At 37.2% G+C, this 21,432-nt stretch overlaps 1 pseudogene; it reads right to left on the reverse strand.

Annotated features, from left to right (window-relative positions):
• Positions 1–20,835: 20,835 nt before the first annotated feature.
• LOC113903381 lies at positions 20,836–21,100 on the reverse strand (annotated as a pseudogene).
• Positions 21,101–21,432: the final 332 nt, after the last annotated feature.

A 21,432-nucleotide genomic window follows, 5' to 3' on the forward strand; every position in this document is an offset into this window, starting at 1 on the left:
TGGAAGGTTAGTCAGACAGGGATGTGGAAGGTTTGGAGGCGGCGAAGGACAATTTTGAAATATTTTTCATGACTATGCATCCAAATATGTTTAAAGATTCTTAAAATTGAACATTTATACCTCTTAAATTCTTCTATTCAAGAAACAATTCATAAAAAAATTTAAGAAACAAAAATCCACGAAAGGCAAATAACAGGTATACAAAGTAACATTTCAATTAGGAAATAAGAAAATACAGTTCAATGTCCAAAATTGGGGAAAGTGTGACATATATTCTTAATAATGTACAGTCAGCCCCCTGAATTTGCAGGTTTCACATCCTTGGATTCAACCAAAAAGGTTCACAAATATTAGGGAAAAAATTCCAGGAAGTTTCAAAAAGCAAAACTTGAGATTGCAGGTATACAGGAAACTATTTACATAGCATTTATATTCTATTTACAATTATTCACATAGCAATTACATTGCATTAAATACTATGAGTAATCTAGAGATGATTTAAAGTATATTGGAGGATACGCATAGGTTATAGGCAAATATAATAGCCCAGCATTTTATATAAGGGAGCTGAGTATTGGTGGATTTGGGTATCTGAAGGGGGAGACCTAAAACCAATCCCCCAATATATCAAGGAATGAATGTATTATGTAGTAGTAGTTTAATAATTATGAAGACTATGCAATTACATGGAAAAATTAAAAACTTAATGATATAAACACAGAGTTTCACATAACAATTTAGAGTGCAATAAATATCCCCAATGGCAACCCACTCCAGTACTCTTGCCTGGAAAATCCCATGGAAGGAGGAGCCTGGTAGGCTGCAGTCCATGGGGTCACTAGGAGTTGGACACGACTGAGCGACTTCACTTTCACTTTTCACTTTTATGCACTGGAGAAGGAAATGGCAACCCACTCCAGTGTTCTTGCCTGGAGAATCCCAGGGACGGGGGAGCCTGGTGGGCTGCCATCTATGGGGTCGCACAGAGTCGGACGTGACTGAAGCCACTTAGCAGCAGCAGCAGCAAATATCCCCAAGGGGCAATGTTCCTTTGCCTAAACCACTAGTAACAAGGAGAAAGCAGTCAGTCTCCCACTACTGTAGAAGTTCTTCATCTGTGGATACTGAGAGGGCCCAAATTCTTTCAGAAAAAGAGTCTAGACGGTCCATCCCATCTGGACACACTGGCTGTGACAGAGGAGTATTACTTCTGGGTAAAAACTGGCCTTGGCAGGTAGAGACTGAAGCCAGAATCTAAAGCAAGTCCTCATGCTCCTGTAACAAGCATGAGTGTTGGGGTAACACCTTGAACCGGTAATACAAATTCGTCAAAAATCTCAGTTCTACTGCTAGTCAAGGAAGCAAGCTCCCAATTAAGTTAAACAGAATCTACTAGATTTTTTCATTCCCTCCCTCAACCACTTTCACATTTACTACAGGTGAAGATGAGATGGGTTCTGGTGACAATTCATAGGCATGAATCGAGGGGTTTTGGTTTTTATGAAACAGTGACTTTTATGGAATACATATGACTAAGCAGCCCTAGAATGCAAAGCAGTCTGACCCAGACAGGATATAGACATTCAAGGGTTTTATATTTCTCCATCCACTATCTTCAGATACACTAGTTTAATTCTCCCTTTCTCGTCCCTTACTGACATCTCAGAACAATTACAGAACTTTCTGGATCATTTTTCAGGTATAAAATAGCCCAATCTGATATGAAAGCTCCAACCTGGAGTTTATTTCATCCTCTCCCCTGCAGTGGTATCCAGGCTTTAAAGACCTAGAGTGAGAAAGAAAATGGTCTGATCTGTTACTTCTCCTCCCCAGCCCCATTGCTGGGAGCCTTTCTCAGAGCCCATTGTGACAAGAAGGAAAGAGCTGGAGATAAGTGGCTCATTCTTATCTGATCCCTGTTGTTATCTTTTCTTGGCCAAAGCTGGGTATTGATGAGCTCTGTGTGGCAGGCATTCAAATGCTGGCTCCTTCACTAGGAAAACATGGTTCCATGAGGTAGAAAATCTGTCTCCAGCTTGTCCTTCCTCTTCCAATGTCCCTTCAGTTCACAGCCCTGGAGATTGCTTCATATCACATCTTCTTTCTGCCAGGATATACTTGGTCTGGTGACTGACAATCTCTCTTGAGTAGGCTTCTGTCAAGATGGCTAAAGCCCAGCGACCATCACACTTGACTCTTCAGAAACTCACACCATCTTTTATTGGCCCAAAATCACAATGGACTGCAGGCTGCTCCACACTGCCCCTTACCCCACCCTGCACTCTCCAATTTCTACACTCCTGTTCTGATAGGCACTGGACAGATCAGCAAGTCTACAACTAAGCAGGCATCAAACCAGAACTTTAAAATATTTCCAAGGAAACCTCTCTCACTTAGTTTATGTGGGTTGAATACCCCTTCTTCTTCTCTTCGGTGAAAAAAAGAAAAAGAAAAGCCACATAACTCTCCCTCTAGGCTAATGACTCAACTCCAGCACTTTTTCTTTCTTTCATCCTAGTTCTCTGGCTTTTTGTTTGGATAGCTAAGAGGGAGGAGAAGGAGGAAAGAGATAAGGTTGGTGCTAAGATGACGGTTAGGAGTAGTAGAACCTGCTGCTGCTGCTGCTGCTGCTGCTGCTGCTGCTGCTGCTGAATCGCATCAGTCATGTCCAACTCTCTGCGACCCCACAGATGGCAGCCCACCAGGCTCCCCCGTCCCCAGGATTCTCCATGCAAGAACACTGGAGTGGGTTGCCATTTCCTTCTCCAATGCATGAAAGTGAAAAATAAAAGTGAAGTCGCTCAGTCATGTCCGACTCCTAGCGACCCCATGGACTGTAGCCCACCAAGCTCCTCCATCCATGGGATTTTCCAGGCAAGAGTACTGGAGTGGGTTGCCATTGCCTTCTCTGAGTAGAACCTGTGTACCTCTTAATAAGTTCTAAACAGGTGCAGGGCCTAGCCTCTAATTGTTTCATGCTATTTAAGCCACATGAGGCCTCCCTGTCCCCAACTTTGAGTTTTAGTCAACAGGAAAAGGACAACTCAATATCTTGTCACAGAAAAAGGCTATAAGAAGTCTCTCAACTGAGAACACAGATTTTCAAGGAAGCAAATGCTATCCAAACTCAGAAAATGTATCCAGAAGTTGAAGATCTATCCCTGAAGGAAAGGAGCTGAAACACAGAATTAGACCCTGCACCTTCTTTCTGGATATCAGAATTGTGCCCCACTAAGTATGCTCAATGGAGGGAGAGTCATTTCTTCGTAAGCCCAATGCCATATACTTCCATTTTTAGGGCCCACCTCTGGATTCACATATATGCAATACCTTTTCATTATTAAAATGTAAACATTATTAAAACTTGTCCCCAAAAAGTTGGAATCAGTTGCCAAATGCACTAACTCAAAGATTCAGAACTACTACCATCACCCCCACTGTCTACTCACACTCTCACTTCTGTCTCACGCTTTCCGCCAGTCCCAATTCCCTCCTTAACCTGCCCCAATCAAAGACTCCTTACTCATCCCCAAAAGATTTCCCTAACTTCAAATCACAAGAAAAATAATGCTGGGATCTCTTTTTCTCATCTCCTCCTTGAAACATCGCCAAGAGTCTTGAGGTGCACAAGTCTGATCCAAGTCAATACAATCTCCTTAAACTCTCTTCAGTCACCTTCCACCCCAGAATTCAGATACATTAATTTTAAAATAACACTCCTTTGTTTTTTAATATTTTATCTTACTACATACCATAAGATCTTTCAAAATAAATATCATTTGTAAATGTGTCCAGTTCTCTAGAGAAGTAGTAAGTCCCCAAGTCATACCTGTGAATTCGCTCCAATGGTAACAATTTCATATAAAATAATTATTTCCTTTTTGGAAATGTTTTCACCATAACCAATTATAATTCCACACAGGGACCACAGAATTAACACTAAAGTTAAACTTGCCACTTTCTTTCCTTCTCCCCCAAATCCAACTAAATGAAAAATGAGAAAGCTATGTTTATGAAAGTTAGAGCTCCTCAACTAGAAACTGGTACAGAGGACTAAGTGTTGCTATAAAGCTTAATAGTATGCATTTACTATGAAACTGGTAATGGGGTCAAGCTTTTGTTTTTCAGGGTTGAATAGAACAGAATTTGAGAAGTGTGGGGTTTTCAGAAATAAAAATCATTAGAAACACAATCTCAAATAAAATGAGGGGAAAAAAAACCAGAAATACATTTTTAGTAAGCACTGCAGTACTGTCTGGATAACAATCTGAGCCCAGTTCAATTTCCATGGACCATTACCACTGACTAATAGCACACATCATTAGATACTAACTTTAACAGCACAGCCCCATGGAACATATGTGCTGTCTGCATGAGAGGTCTGAGGGCTAAAGCTAGAGCATGCAGCAAAAAATGTGTGAAAAGCTGTGCACTTCTGAAATAGTTTACTGAATACTAACATCCACTAAAAACTTTCTCTGTTTGGCACACAACTTGTGACTTTTAATCATCTTTCCCCTTCCTTACTCTACTGTATCTGTTTTAAACAACTGAGATAATGAAACAATTCTCAGGTTGCTCACTAAAAATAAACCTAAATACAATTCTTCAGTAAGATATATTCTAAGTACTTATGAGCTAGTGAGGCTTCCCACAAGAACCTGGAAATTAGAGAAATAAGGTTGTTCTATGACTTTAAAACTCTGAATGCCTAAAGGCAAGTGTAGAGATTCAAAGTTACCTTGAAAGGCAAATGGAAGCCAAGCCTAAAAGATTTGGCTGCTAGTTGACCAATTATATTGCCATGCTTTATTAAATACATCATAAAGAAAGGAATTGGCCAACCAAATACATAGATAAGGAAGCCTCCCAACACTTTGGCAGTGCTGGGCCAAAACGAAACTCACTGAAAAGACTACTAAATAAATGAAACTTTCTTTGTTCTGAATAAAGCTCAGAAAAGAACACTATGTCTTTAATTCCCATGTAGGTATGCAGATTTGAGTATTCATTCTGGTTCTAATGACAGTTACATTTTTATTCATAAATCAATAATTTGATATTTGGATTAAGATTTGACTTCCCAAGTAACGTGACTACAAGTATCATGAGCTAATCAGACTTTAATTATGGTTTTTTAGTACCTGTTCCAGTAAAGTTCTCAGCACAAATTAGCAAATACATACTACATGCTTGGCTACTGTGACTCATCGATAATATATGGATTGAATTAATGACAAAATTAAGGTTCTATGTCTGTTGAGCTGAGGGCTTGATCCCAAGGTAATAAATGACAATTTGTAAAGGCTTTGATTAATAGTTTGCCATCATTCCCACATGGCAGAGATCATCTACACTACCTCCTTATGGTTGATCTACTGGAATATCTACAAGTTATTTCATAATTATTTAGTGATTTTCATGTTTAAACCATAGAAAGAGATGGTCTTTAGAAATTCAGACTTGAAAAAAAAAAAGAAATTCAGACTTGGACACATTAAAAACACATGAGCTTTCTTTACAAACAATGAAGTTATTTTTAAATCTAGATTTAAAGGCTGTTTTCTAAAACATAGTTCATTAGTGCCCATCCCATATGTTTGGCGTTTTGAAGCACAGGTGAGGTATTTTAAATAGGCATGTGTGCGTGCTCAATCACTTCAGTCATATCTGACCCTTTGTGACCCTGTGGATAGTATCCCACCAGGCTCCTGTGTCCATGGGATTCTCTAAAGCAAGAATACTGAGGTGGGTTGCCATGCTCTCCTCTAGGGGATCTTCCCGAACCAAGGATTGAACCCATGTCTTCTGTGTCTCTTGCATCACAGGCAGATTTTTTACCACTGAGCCACCTGGGAAGCCCTCAAAAAGGTATATATGTCACTATTTTTCCATCGCTGCTCTTGGCAGACATCACAACACCCTTTCCTCTGAACCTAGATGCAACTTCAGAACCACTCTTAACATAATCTTCTAACCTTGTCAATCAAAATTGACATGAAATGAGAGTTATTTGCCATCTCTGGTAGACTTTAGGTTGTTTGAGATTGATAGTTCATATTCTTTCATATATCAAACGTCATTTTGAGTTGAAGATATATCTGGTAAAGTGTATTGTGATAAAATTCAGAGTAAAAAAATCTTTTTGTTTCAGAAAAATTAATAGTTAAAACATGTTATGCTACTCACATTTGTCTTGAGTTTAAACATTTGAAAGAGAAAATTATATTTTGATCTTAAATTATTTGAGTTTCCCAGTAGCAAGACTCATCTTCTCACTTTTGTCCAACCTTCCAAAGATTTGTCCCATAGTTCTGCATCCTATTCAATCTTCCATATTCTAAAGAAGTTCACACCAATGATACAGTGTGGCTACTTCAGAGATTAAAGGCACTAAGCCAGCTGGCATAAAGCTTGAAACAAAACAGAAGAGAGCAATTAAAGCTTAGCCAAGAACCAGAGAGGTAGTAATCATGCTTTATTAATTGCATCTTAATTACCCATAGAAAACATATATTATCTTACTGATGGTAGGAACAGTGATATTTTAGCAGCAGTCTTAAAACATAAGAAATTTTTTCATACTTATAAGGACTATTTGTCTACCTCTACTAAAAAACAAACAATAGGATTTAGGTATAAGCTGCCTGATGAAGGACTAAAACTCAATACAAGGGAATTTTCCTCATTTACAAAACTGCAATTCAGAAGGGAAAGCATAGCCCTCAGTAAGTATGCCAAAAGACAGCATATTTTGATACGGATGAATGCTAAGAAGATGGGTGAAAAAGACCTAGTAGAAGTAAAGAGGCTGTCCAGGCCTAATGGGGGCATAGAAGGAGCCTTGCTGAAGTTGAAAAAAATGCTAAATATATTCTAAATTAAGTCAGAAATAAAGCTGCACAACTAAATAAATTGTATCTGAAATTTTATCCAACTCAATCAAATTAAAAATAAGAAATAAAAATTAGAAAGAAGAAAATTATTTTCAAATAACAAGGTGACATAACTGGAAAACCCAAGAAAATCAATGGGAAAACTACAAAAACAGTTAATTCTATAAGATACCAGGAGAGAAAATTAACCCATAAATCAACAGCTTTCATATATAATACAAATTAAAACCAACTAGAATATAATAGAAAACCTCTATACTGAAAAACAAAAGTGCAAACCTACATATGAAACTCTCATTAAATAAAATAAAAAATAGAGGTTAATAATAAAAAGTATATCAAGCTCCCGAGATGATCAGTTCTCCTAAAGTTTAATTTAACACAATCTCAAAAAAAAACCAAGAAATTCTTGGATCTGGGTATGTTGATTCTAAAGTTTACACATAAAGACAAGTAATATGGATGGGAATGGCTAGCCTCATCAGATCTTAAAAACATAACAAAGCCTCTATAATTTACTGACACATAAATAGACCAATGGAACAGACTACTATAAAGTCTAGAAATAGAACCATGTACATAGCAAATTTTAGTATATCATTAAAGTGGCATCTCAAATGATTGGGGAAAGGGACTTTTTAATAAATGACGCTGGGACAATTGGATAACCATTTGGAAGAAGATAAAATTGGATCAGTACAGAATAAACTCCAAATGGCTCAGAAGTCTAAATATAAAAATTGAAAGCATGTAAGTACTAGAAGAAATTATGGTTGGATACCTTTATAACCTGGGAATAGGAAAGTCTTTCTAACTATGATTTAAAATTCAGAGACCATAAAATAAAATAAAAGATTGACAAGTTTGACTTTATAAATACAAAATAAATTTGCATGGCAAAAATATATACATATGTATGTGTGCATATAGATATCTACAAAGAGAGCCTTGAAAAACAAAGGAAATGACCAAAATCTAACAGAAAAACAGGAAAAATTGCTAATAGCCCTTAAACAAGTTAAAATATGTTCTACCACCTCATAAGAAAAATACCAAAAGCTATACTGAGATCCATTTTTTCAACCTATAATATTGGCAAAAATCCAAAATTTTGACAATACATTCTGTTGCCAAGGCTATAAAGAAACAGGCACTCTCAAACATTTGTGGCCAGAATACAAAATGATGTGAGCTCTATTGAGAAATTAGTAACATCAAAAAAATTACAGATGTGTTTACCATTTAACCCAGCAATCCCACTTCTCGCAATCTTCTCTGAAGATAAACTTCAAGAAATACAAAACAACACAGCAGAAGGTTATTCAATGAAATATTATTTGTCGTACCAAACAATTGAAAACAATTCAAATATCCTTTAGAAGTGACAGGTTAACTAAACCATCGTACATCCATAAAGTGTATAGATAGCAGCCAGTCACAACAAAAGACTGAAGAGATACCGCTGTACTGCCATGATGTGACCTCCAGGACATGTTGTGTGAAAAAAGCAAGACACAAAACATGCTATCCTTTTCATAAGAAAGGAAGAGACACAAGAATGTATGTGTGTGTGTGTGTGTTTATGTATTTGCCTAATTTGCAAAATAAATCCTGGAAAAATAAACTAGAAACTAATACAAATCATAAACAAATTTGAAAGGCTGATGGCAGGGGGGAGTCATGTAACACTAATTTTGCCTGTTTTACAGTTTTGCTTAGAACCAACACACAAGCACGTGTGCATACAATCTCTCTATCTTCTTTGTTTTGTTTTGCTAATATAATATTCTGCAGTGCCCTGACAGAATTAGAAATTGAGAGGCACCATAAAGTCTAACGTGTCTGTTTTAGAGACCCTTAGGAACAAATATGCTTCATATTTTGTGACAATGAATTACTTATGTCTAGTTATGAATGAAATTGGCACCATATAAGAATTGTGTGGCTTCTCTGAACTGTGCCTTACACTAAGTCAATAGATAGAATTTTGATTTTATATACTGCCTAGGTCACTTCTGAAGATTTCTATAATGATGCTGGGTCTGTATATTATAGGAAAAACAAACTTTTTCATCACATTATCTTGAAATTACATTCATAAATTTGTAAAACCATACTCTCTCTAAAACATGTCCTGTAAATATCCTTAATGAAACAGTAATAAAAGACTAAAAAATACACTCTTACTGTTAGCTCCTACATACATTTCATCCTAAAGATCTATATGATGAATTCTAAAGTATTATATGAAATGAAATCTATACCAAGTTTCACTTCAATAACCATTAAAAGGTTTAAGTTAGGTACGGCCTCTCAGATATCATGCCATTTTAGATGGCTTGGCAAAAAGAAACTAGGAAATGCATATTAGGCTATCCAGATGGAGAAACAGAACTAAACATTCTTTTTTTTTTAACAAAGAAAGACCTATTAAAAATAGCGCCATCTCAGCTCTTCAGCTATTAAACTACTTTCAACATCAAGAAAAAAGCAATTTAAAGGTAAGAATATTATTTTTCATTCTCAGTGACTAAATATTCATACACAAGAATGTAACCTAACATTCACTATAAGTATTTCATAAATATTTCTTATTTTTACTAGGAAATGTTTGATACATGATACATACAAAACAATAAATGAATCCAGCATATGTTTTTAAAATAAGAAAATTATCAGCAGGATTAAAACTCTGTGTTCTTCTCTGATCCTACTTCTCTGCCTCCCTCAAAGTAATCACTATCCTGAATGTCATCATCCCTTTGTTTAAAAAATAGTTTTATCCATGTGTATATGGATCCCTAAACCATGTATTCTTTAGTTTTGCCTTAAAAAAAAAAAAAAAGTTTTTAAACAGCATTAGGGTACTGACAACACTACTCATCCACTGTATACTATCCCTGCCCTGCTTTCAAAGGGAACCTCTGTGATGTGACTTTAGCACCATTCAAGTGTCCAGCTCATTTTCAACCATTCATCTAACAGTTTTAACACCAATTAATACTCATTGCCTGAAATAATAATTTCATTAGGAATTGTGAAATGGTAATTTTCTAATTCTAGCTTTTTTTCTAAGCTTATGCCACTGCTTATGACAAAATAGAGCTTTCTCTAACTGTGGAATTCTTTTTTAAAATAGGGCTTTCCCTTTCAGTGGCCCTGAAATACAGTTCCTATAGGAAAGATGGAATAAATATTTAAGCATTGCTCTCCAGTTAACAATTTTCAAAGTAATTCTTTGGTTTAATATCAATCTCTTGTGTCCTTTTTTAAAATAGACTTTTTAGAACAGTTTTAGTTTTATAGAAACCCTGTCAACCCAAGATCCTATACTCAGTTATGATATCCTTCAGGAATGAAGGGAATTTGGGGATGTAAAAAAGTAAGAGAATTTACTTCCAGAAGATCTACTCAAAAAGAATAGCTAAGAGAAACTCTTGAAACAGACAGGAAATGATAAAAGAAGGGAACTCTGAATATATGGAATTAAGAAAGAATGAAATGCAGAAAGAGCAAAAATATGGGGAGACATAATAGACTATCCTTCTCCTCTTGGGTTTTCCAGATTATGTTAGGCAGTTTAAGTAAAAATTATAACACTGTGTAATGCAATTCTCAATGTACAAGAAGGAAAATATTGAGGACAGCTGTCATAAACAGTGTGTTAAAAAGCAGAGACATTACTCTGCCAATTAAGGTCCGTCTAGTCAAAGCTATGGTTTTTCCAGTAGTCATGTATGGACATGAGAGTTGGACTAGAAAGAAGGCTGAATGCCAAAGAATTGATGCTTTTGAACTGTGGTGTTGGAAAAGACTCTTGAGAGTCCCTTGGACTGCAAGGAGATCAAACCAGTCAATCATAAAGGAAATCAATCCTGAATATTCACTAGAAGGATTGATGCTGAAGCTGAAGCTGCAATACTTTGGCTATCTGGTGTGAACAGCCAACTCATTAGAAAAGAACCTGATGCTGGGAAAGAATGAAGGCAGGGAGAAGGGGTCGACAGAGATGAGATGGTTGGATGGCATCACTGACTCAATGGACATGAGTTTCAGCAAGCTCTGGGAGACGGTGAAGAACAGGGAAGCCTGGCCTGCTGCAGTCCATGGGGTCACAAAGAGCCAAACATGACTGAGCAACTGAACAACAACAACGTTACAAAGGGGAGTACAAAGGGACCTGAAAGTCAAAGTGTTCATTGCTCAGTGGTGTCTGACTCTCTGCTACCCCACAGACTGCAGCTCTTCAGGCTCCTCTGTCCATGGAATTCTCCAGGCAAGAATACTGGAGTGGGTTGCCATTCCCTTCTCCAAGGGATCTTCCTGACCCAGGGATCGAACGTGGGTCTCCCGCTTTGCAGGCAGATTCTCTACCGTCTGACCCACCAAAGGCATTTAAAGGGACCTAAATGGAAGTAAATGTTGACACCAGTAAGACTGCAATAAGTTATGTGCACATAATGTAATGCTTAGAACAACTATTTTAAAATATATACAGAGAAACACATTTTAAAATTCTAAAGATTAGTTAAAATGAAATTCTAAATAATTCAAGTAACAAACATAAAAACAAGAAAAATGAAACAATATAATGAGAAAAGAACAAGCAACAAAACAGCAAATTATATCAATAATTACATTAAGTGTGCCTGCATGCTCAGTTGCTCAGTCATGTCAAACTCTTTGCAACCCATAGACTATAGCCCACCAGGCTCATCTATCCACAGAATTTTTCAGGCAAGAATACTGGTATGCCATTTCCTACACCAGGGGATCTTCCCTACCAAGGGATTGAACCCGTGTCTCTTCCATCTCCTGCACTGGCAGATGGAATCTTTACCACTTGCATCACCTGGGAAGCCCTACATTAAGTGTAAATGATCCAAATGCACCAAGATAAAATTAGCTAATGAATTTTAAAACATGGCCCAGAGTGATATCACAGAAGATGGCCAAGTAGGAAACTCCAGGAATCAATCCCTCCATGAAAACAACCATTTAGCTGGCAAAAGCTGGCAAAATCAACTATGAGGAAACTCCAGTCTAGGCAAACACTTGTAGTGTTCAAAGGAGTGCTTGATGAAGAAAGAGGCTGATAAATTTTGTGAATTTCAGTGTTTTGCATGGCAGCTTCTATTACCCATCAGTCTACCATATAGCAGGTAGCCATAGGAATAGAAGCCCAATTCTTGGTGTAGCTAGATGTTGCCAAGTTAGGCAATAGGGACCCTGACCTCCAAAAATTGTGGTAAGTGTTCTTATCTGCCTGGTAGTACTCTTCCAGGGGACTAGCCCAGAGGCTGGCTATTATTTCAACCCACTGACCTAACGCAGCTTCCCAAGAAGTGTCTGTAGAAAGAATTTAAGGTGAGAACATATTTTTATTTTTTTTTCTTATTGGATCCAAGCTTTGAAGGAAGTCTCTTCTAGATCACTGACTGACCATGAAGATAATGAAACACAGACTTCAAGACTGTGCATGACGGTATCTTGTGTGATACTCTGTTTTGCAAAAATGCCTTGCAAAATTCATTAAGGAGATGATTGCAGCCTTCAAAAAGCAATAACATCAATCCCAAGAGATGAAGGAGATTTTTATTTCCAGAGTCACAATATCACAATATTCAAAATGTTCAGGATTAAAAGCATACAAATAAAAAGGAAAGTATGGCCCACTCACAGGAAAAAAAAAAAAAAAACTGAAAGAAACCATCTCTGAGGAAACACAGATACCAGACATACTATTAATGTACAATAATTGTGAGTTAACTGTTTTACTTACCAGTTCAGTTCAGTCGCTCAGTCGTGTCCAACTCTTTGTGACCCCATGGACTATAGCATGCAAGGCCTCCCTGTCCATCATCAAGTCCTGGAGTTTACTCAGACTCAAGTCCATTGAGTCAGTGATGCCATCCAACCTTCTCATCCTCTGTCATCCCCTTCTCTTCTGCCTTCAACCTTTCCCAGCATCAGGGTCTTTTCAAATGAGTCAGTTGTTCACATCTGAGGCCGAAGTATTGGAGTTTCAGCTTCAACATCAGTCCTTTCAATAAATATTCAAGATTGATTTCCTTTAGGATTTCCTTTAGGATATGTTGGATATCCTTGCTGTCCAAGGGACTCTCAAGAGTCTTCTCCAACACCACAGTTCAAAAGCATCAATTCTTCAGTGCTCAGCTTTCTTTATAGTCCAACTCTTACATCCATACATGACTACTGGAAAAACCATAGCTTTGACTAGATGGAACTTCATTGGCAAAGTAATGTCTCTGCTTTTTTAATATGCCTGTCTAGGTTGGTCATAACTTTTCCACTGAATAGCTAAAGGAAACACAGAACAGAAAAACTAAAAGAAATCAGGAGAATGATACATGATTCAGAAGTGAATATCATAAAAGGGATGAAAATTATAAAAAGGAATCAAATAGAAATTCTAGAGCTGTAAAAGTACAATAGTTAAACAATACATACAATATTGTGCTGAGAAGTACAACAGCTCCTCTAATTGAACTCAAGGGAAGTTCAACAGCAGATTTGAGCAGGTAGAAGGAAGAATAAGTGAGCCTGAAGATGGGGCAATTTAAATTACACTGAGAAGCAGAAACTAAAAGAAATAAAGAAAAAGAACAGCCTAAAAGACTAGTGGGGTACCATAAAGCATACCAACATATACACAAAATGGCAGTGTCAGAAGGAGAGAAGAAGAAGAATATTTTAAGAAATAATAGCTGAAAACTTAACAAATTTGATGAAAGACATGAATCTACACTTTCAAGAAGTTCAAAGAACTCCAAATAACATAAACTCAGAGAGGTCCATAACGAAGACATATTATTATCAAACTGTAAGATGACAAAGTAAGAGAGAATATCTTGAAGGTATCAAGACAGAAGCAACTTGCTATTATATAAGGAAACCTCAGTAAGATTAAGAGCCAATTTCTTCATCCAAAAACATGGAGGCCAGGAGGCAGTGAGAACATCTATTTAAAGTGGTGAAAAGGAAAAACAAAAACCTGTTAACCAAAATTCTATACCTGGCAAAAAAACTCCTTCAAAAATAAAGAAGAAATTAAAGCATTTCCAGATGAAAGTCCATTACTAAAGACCAGTCCCAGAAATGTTAAAAGGGAGTCTTTTAGGCTTAAAGAACACTAAATAGTTACTTAAAACCATATGAAGAAATAAGAACACTGGCAAAAGCATGTATATAGATAAACATAAAATCTAGTGGTATTGTATTTTTGGTTTGTAATATAATTTTAAAAAGAAATGCATATTATTGTTTTCCTTTCCAATATAATTTAAAAGAGAAATGTATAAAACAATAATTACAAATCTATGTTAATAGACACATAATGTAGAGGCATATGACAATGCAAACATGAATTGGGATGAAGCTGTATAATAGGAGAGTTTCTGTGTACTACTGAAAATAAGTTGGTAATAATTCAAACAAGATTGTTATAAATTTTAATCCCCATGGCAACCACTAAGAAAATGACTAAAAACTATAGAAAAAAAAGAAGGAAACAAAACAGTATATCATAAAAAAAATAAATTAAACACAAAAGATGGTAATAATGGAGAAATTGAGAAACAAAAATATGACACACAGAAAACAAATGTAAGAAGTAACCACAGAAGCCAAACATAAAAGGCCCTATGCTGCACAGTTCCATTTATATGAAATACCTAGAATGGGCAAATCCATAGCAGATTAGTGGTTGTCAGAGTTTACGGGAAGACAGAAATGGGGAGTGACTGTGGAATGGGTCTGGAGTTTCTTTTTCCGGTGATGAAAATATTCTGAAATTAGCGAGTAATGATAGTTGTACATCATTGTGAATGTACTAAATATAACTTAATTGGATACTAAAATGCTTAAAATGCTGAATTTTATATTATTTGTCATAATATATATAGAGAGAAAAATGTTCAATGACCATGTTCAAGTGACAATAAGTCAGTAAGACCATCTTTGCTTACTTTATTTATTTCTAGAAATAAGAAAATTGGTAATCCTATATAACATTTCAAAGTTAGTACAAAGTACTAAACTTATTGCCAAGACTCTGAGAGGAGGATCTTTTCTTTCACGGCAATGATGAATTTACTAATTTGAAAAAAAGCATATTACAACAATGAGTGCATGCTAAGTGGTTTCAGTTGTGTCCGACTCCTTGCAGTCCTGTGGACCACAGCCCACCAGACTCCTCTGTCCATGGGATTTTCCAGGCAAGAATACTGGAGTGGGTTGCCATTCCCTTCTCCAGGGGATCTTCCCAACCCAGGGATCAAAGCTGGGTCTCCCACATTTCAGGCAAATTCTTTACCATCTGAGCCCCCAGGGAACCCATTACAACAGTAAGAGGCAGCAAAATGAAATTCATTACTTCCAAGGAAGTAAAAACTGATCATGTGAACAACTTCAAAATTATTTAAAGTATAATATGATAGCCAAACGACTAAAGAAAATTTGCATTTATTACTTGTAGACTTTTGGATCGCAGCCATTCTGACTGGTGTGAAATGGTACCTCATAGTGGTTTTGATTTGCATTTCTCTGATAATGAGTGATGTTGAGCATCTTTTCATGGGTTTGTTAGCCATCTGTATGTCTTCTTTGGAGAAATGTCTATTTAGTTCTTTGGCCCATTTTTTGATTGGGTCATTTATTTTTCTGGAGTTGAACTGTAGGAGTTGCTTGTATATTTTTGAGATTAGTTGTTTGTCAGTTGCTTCATTTGCTATTATTTTCTCCCATTCTGAAGGCTGTCTTTTCACCTTGCTAATAGTTTCCTTCAATGTGCAGAAGTTTTTAAGGTTAATTAGGTCCCATTTGTTTATTTTTGCTTTTATTTCCAATATTCTGGGAGGTGGGTCATAGAGGATCCTGCTGTGATGTATGTCAGAGACTGTTTTGCCTATGTTCTCCTCTAGGAGTTTTATAGTTTCTGGTCTTACATTGAGATCTTTAATCCATTTTGAGTTTATTTTTGTATATGGTGTTAGAAAGTGTTCTAGTTTCATTCTTTTACAAGTGTTTGACCAGATTTCCCAGCACCACTTGTTAAAGAGATTGTCTTTAATCCATTGTATATTCTTGCCTCCTTTGTCAAAGATAAGGTGTCCATATGTGCGTGGATTTATCTCTGGGCTTTCTATTTTGTTCCATTGATCTATATTTCTGTCTTTGTGCCAGTACCATACTGTCTTGATAACTGTGGCTTTGTAGTAGAGCCTGAAGTCAGGTAGGTTGATTCCTCCAGTTCCATTCTTCTTTCTCAAGATCGCTTTGGCTATTCGAGGTTTTTTGTCTTTCCATACAAATTGTGAAATTATTTGTTCTAGCTCTGTGAAGAATACCGTTGGTAGCTTGATAGGGATTGCATTGAATCTATAAATTGCTTTGGGTAGTATACTCATTTTCACTATATTGATTCTTCCAATCCATGAACATGGTATATTTCTCCATCTATTAGTGTCTTCTTTGATTTCTTTCACCAGTGTTTTATAGTTTTCTATATATAGGTCTTTAATTTCTTTAGGTAGATATATTCCTAAGTATTTTATTCGTTCTGTTGCAATGGTGAATGGAATTGTTTCCTTAATTTCTCTTTCTGTTTTCTCATTATTAGTGTATAGGAATGCAAGGGATTTCTGTGTGTTGATTTTATATCCTGCAACTTTACTACAGTCATTGATTAGTTCTAGTAATTTTCTGGTGGAGTCTTTAGGGTTTTCTATGTAGAGGATCATGTCATCTGCAAATAGTGAGAGTTTGACTTCTTCTTTTCCAATTTGGATTCCTTTTATTTCTTTTTCTGCTCTGATTGCTGTGGCCAAAACTTCCAAAACTATGTTGAATAGTAATGGTGAAAGTGGGCACCCTTGTCTTGTTCCTGACTTTAGAGGAAATGCTTTCAATTTTTCACCATTGAGGATAATGTTTGATGTGGGTTTGTCATATATAGCTTTTATTATGTTGAGGTATGTTCCTTCTATTCCTGCTTTCTGGAGAGTTCTTATCATAAATGGATGTTGAATTTTGTCAAAGGCTTTCTCTGCATCTATTGAGATAATCATATGGTTTTTGTTTTTCAATTTGTTAATGTGGTGTATTACATTGATTGATTTGCGGATATGGAAGAATCCTTGCATCCCTGGGATAAAGCCCACTTGGTCATGGTGTATGATCTTTTTAATGTGTTGTTGGATTCTGATTGCTAATATTTTGTTAAGGATTTTTGCATCTATGTTCATCAGTGATATTGGCCTGTAGTTTTCTTTTTTTGTGGCATCTTTGTCAGGTTTTGGTATTAGGGTGATGGTGGCCTCATAGAATGAGTTTGGAAGTTTACCTTCCTCTGCAATTTTCTGGAAGAGTTTGAGCAGGATAGGTGTTAGCTCTTCTCTAAATTTTTGGTAGAATTCAGCTGTGAAGCCGTCTGGACCTGGGCTTTTGTTTGCTGGAAGATTTTTTATTACAGTTTCAATTTCCATGCTTGTGATGGGTCTGTTAAGATTTTCTATTTCTTCCTGGCCGAGTTTTGGAAAGTTGTACTTTTCTAAGAATTTGTCCATTTCTTCCACGTTGTCCATTTTAAAGTCTACAAGTAATAAATGCTGGAGAGGGTGTGGAGAAAAGGGAACCCTCTTACACTGTTGGTGGGAATGCGAACTAGTACAGCCACTATGGAGAACAGTGTGGAGATTCCTTAAAAAACTGGAAATAGAACTGCCTTATGATCCAGCAATCCCACTGCTGGGCATACACACCGAGGAAACCAGAAGGGAAAGAGACACGTGTACCCCAATGTTCATCGCAGCACTGTTTATAATACCCAGGACATGGAAGCAACCTAGGTGTCCATCAGCAGATGAATGGATAAGAAAGCAGTGGTACATATACACAATGGAGTATTACTCAGCCATTAAAAAGAATACATTTGAATCAGTCCTAATGAGGTGGATGAAACTAGAGCCTATTATACAGACTGAAGTAACCCAGAAGGAAAAACACCAATACAGTATACTAATGCATATATATGGAATTTAGAAAGATGGTAACAATAACCCTGTGTACGAGACAGCAAAAGAGACACTGATGTATAGAACAGTCTTAGGGACTCTGTGGGAGAGGGAGAGGGTGGGAAGATTTGGGAGAATGGCATTGAAACATGTAAAATATCATGTATGAAACGAGATGCCAGTCCAGGTTTGACGCACGATACTGGATGCTTGGGGCTAGTGCACTGGGACGACCCAGAGGGATGGTATGGAGACGGAGGAGGGAGGAGGGTTCAGGATGGGGAACACATGTATACCTGTGGCGGGTTCATTTTGATATTTGGCAAAACTAATACAATTATGTAAAGTTTAAAAATAAAATAAAATTTAAAAAAAAAGAAAATTTGCAGTGTTTTAAATCTAACTTCTTTTCCACCTTTATTTTCTATTGGAGCATAAACTGATTTATAATCTACAATATATTTATTAAAAACCTTTATACAACTTAACAGAAAAGCAAACAATCCAATTAAAAATGAGGAGAGACCCTGAATAGACATTTTTCCAAAGAAGACATAAATATGGCCAACAGGTACAGGAAAAGGTGCTCAACATCACTAATCATCAGTTCAGTTCAGTTCAATTGCTCAGTCGTGTCCTACTCTTTGCAACCTCATGAACCGCAGCACGCCAAGCCTCCCTGTCCTTCACCAACTCCCGGAGTCCACCCAAACCCATGTCCATTGAGTCAGTGACGCCATCCAACCATCTCATCCTCTGTCGTCCCCTTCTCCTCCTGCCCTCAATCTTTCCCAGCATCAAGGTCTTTTCAAATGAGTCAGCTCTTCGCATCAGGTGGCCAAAGTATTGGAGTTTCAGCTTCAACATCAGTCCTTCCAATGAACACCCAGGTCTGATCTCCTTTAGAATGGACTGGTTGGATATCCTTGCAGTCCAAGGGACTCTCAAGAGTCTTCTCCAAAACCACAGTTCAAAAGCATCAATTCTTCGGTGCTCAGCTTTTTTTATAGTCCAACTCTCACATCCATACATGACCACTGGAAAAACCATAGCCTTGACTAGATGGACCTTTGTTGGCAAAGTAATGTCTTTGCTTTTGAATATGCTGTCTAAGTTGGTCATAACTTTCCTTCCAAGGAGTAAGTGTCTTTTAATTTCATGGCTGCAGTCACCATCTGCAGTGATTTTGGAGCCCCCCAAAATAAAGTCTGACACTGTTTCCACTGTTTCCCCATCTATTTCCCATGAAGTGGTGGGACCGGATGCCATGATCTTCGTTTTCTGAATGTTGAGCTTTAAGCCAATTTTTTCACTCTCTTCTTTCACTTTCATCAAGAGGCTCTTCAGTTCTTCATTTTCTGCCATAAGGGTGGTGTCAATAACCTGCATATCTGAGGTTATTGATATTTCTCCCGGCAATCTTGATTCCTCCTTGTGCTTCATCCAGCCCAACGTTTCTCATGATGTACTCTGCATAGAAGTTAAATAAGCAGGGTGACAATATACAGCCTTGACATACTCCTTTATTGGAACCAGTCTGTTGTTCCATGGCCAGTTCTAACTGTTGCTTCCTGACCTGCATACAGGTTTCTCAAGAGGCAGGTCAGGTGGTCTGGTATTCCCATCTCTTTCAGAATTTTCCAGTTTATTGTGATCCACACAGTCAAAGGCTTTGGCATAGTCAATAAAGCAGAAATAGATGTTTTTCTGGAACTCTCTTGCTTTTTCCATGATCCAGCAGATGTTGGCAATTAGATCTATGGTTCCTCTGCCTTTTCTAAAACCAGCTTGAACCTCTAGAAGTTCACAGTTCACATATTGCTGAAGCCTGACTTGGAGAACTTTGAGCATTTCTTTCCTAGAGTGTGAGATGAGTGCAATCATCAGGGAAATGCACATCAAAACTACAATAAAATATCACCTCACATCTGTAAGAATGGCTATTACCAAAAAAACAAGAAATAACAAATGTTGGCAAGAACATGGAGAAAAGGGAGCCCTTATGTCCTGTTGGTACGTGTCTGTGTGTGTGTTCGTTGCTCAGTCGTATCCAACTCTTTGCAACCCCACAGACTGTAGCCCACAAGGTTCCTTTGTTCATGGAATTCTCCGGGCAAGAAAACTGGAGTGGGTTGTCATTCCCTTCTCCAGGGGATCTTGCTGACCCAAGAATCAAAACCGAGTCTCCCACACAGCTGTCAGATTCTTTACCATCTCAGAGCCACCAGGGAAGCCCCATGCTGCTGGAGGGAATGTCAACTAGTGCAGATATTAAGAAAAACAGTATGAAGATTCCTCAAAAAATTAGAACTATCATATAACCCAACAGTTCCTTTGGTATTTACCCAAAGGAAACAAAATCACTATCTTGAAAATATATCTGCACTCCAGCATTCAAAGAAGCATTTTTTACAACTGGCAAGTCATGGAAACAAGAGATCATTAAGAGAGTGTTTTTTTTTTTTTAATGTGGCATGTATACAACTGAATATTATTCAATAATAAAAAGAAGGAAATTCTGCCATTTGTGACAACATGAATTATACTAAGTGAAGTCAGACAGAGAAAGACATATACCAATACTGTATGATCTCACTTACAAATGGACTCTGAAAAAAGAAAAAAAAAAAAGATGAAACCAAAGCCACAGATAACAGAGAAGAAACTAATGGCTGCCAGAGGCAGTGGCTGAAACGTGTGAAGGAGGCCAAAAGCTACAAATTTCCAATTATAAAATAATTAACTCATGGGGATATAATATACAGAATGGTGATCATAGTTCATATTTCTTGAAATGAAAGTTGCTGAGAGATTTTTTTAACCAGTCATCTTTTATTGGCTATTAAATCTCCACTAGGCTATGAAAGGATTCAGGGGTGCCCAGCAAAGAATGCAGAATGCCCTCTTCAGTGGTACTCGCTTGGCTGCTCTTGTTTAAGTTCCTTGTAAGAACGGCAAACAGCTGAAAAACATGTAAGCTGCCAGCACCATAGAAAGCCCGGCAACACTCCCTTTCTTCATGTTTAACTTGTTGTAATACTGGCAATAACCTCTCTGAAATGCTCCAGCAATGCCTTTAGGGATGAAATCTCGCATTAGTATCCAGCTTGACAGCTCCCTTAATTTGACATCCAGGAGTTTCTTTTCCTTAAATGGCACAACTGATGCCATCTTGGAGTCCTGGCAGTCTGCTCCAATATGAACTCTTCTGTGTTGAGCAAGGTTTGAGGCACAACAAAAAGCCTTCCCACATTCTTCATCGGGTTTCTCACCACTGTGAATGATCTGATGCAGAAAAAGAGATGAATGTTTCCCAGATACAAACATTTTTCTATTGCTGACTATTTTATAACTTGAATCCAAATCTGTATTTCAGCTTCTTGTTTCTTCCTTCACAACCATCCAAGGGTCTCTTTTTCCCTTCAATAACACAATGATCTCTGGCTTAGAAATGAAATGGCCATTTGAGACCAAGTTACTATAATTCTCCATCATCACATTGC

This window comes from Bos indicus x Bos taurus, chromosome 2 (genome assembly GCF_003369695.1).
Source record: "Bos indicus x Bos taurus breed Angus x Brahman F1 hybrid chromosome 2, Bos_hybrid_MaternalHap_v2.0, whole genome shotgun sequence".
NCBI lineage: Eukaryota > Metazoa > Chordata > Mammalia > Artiodactyla > Bovidae > Bos > Bos indicus x Bos taurus.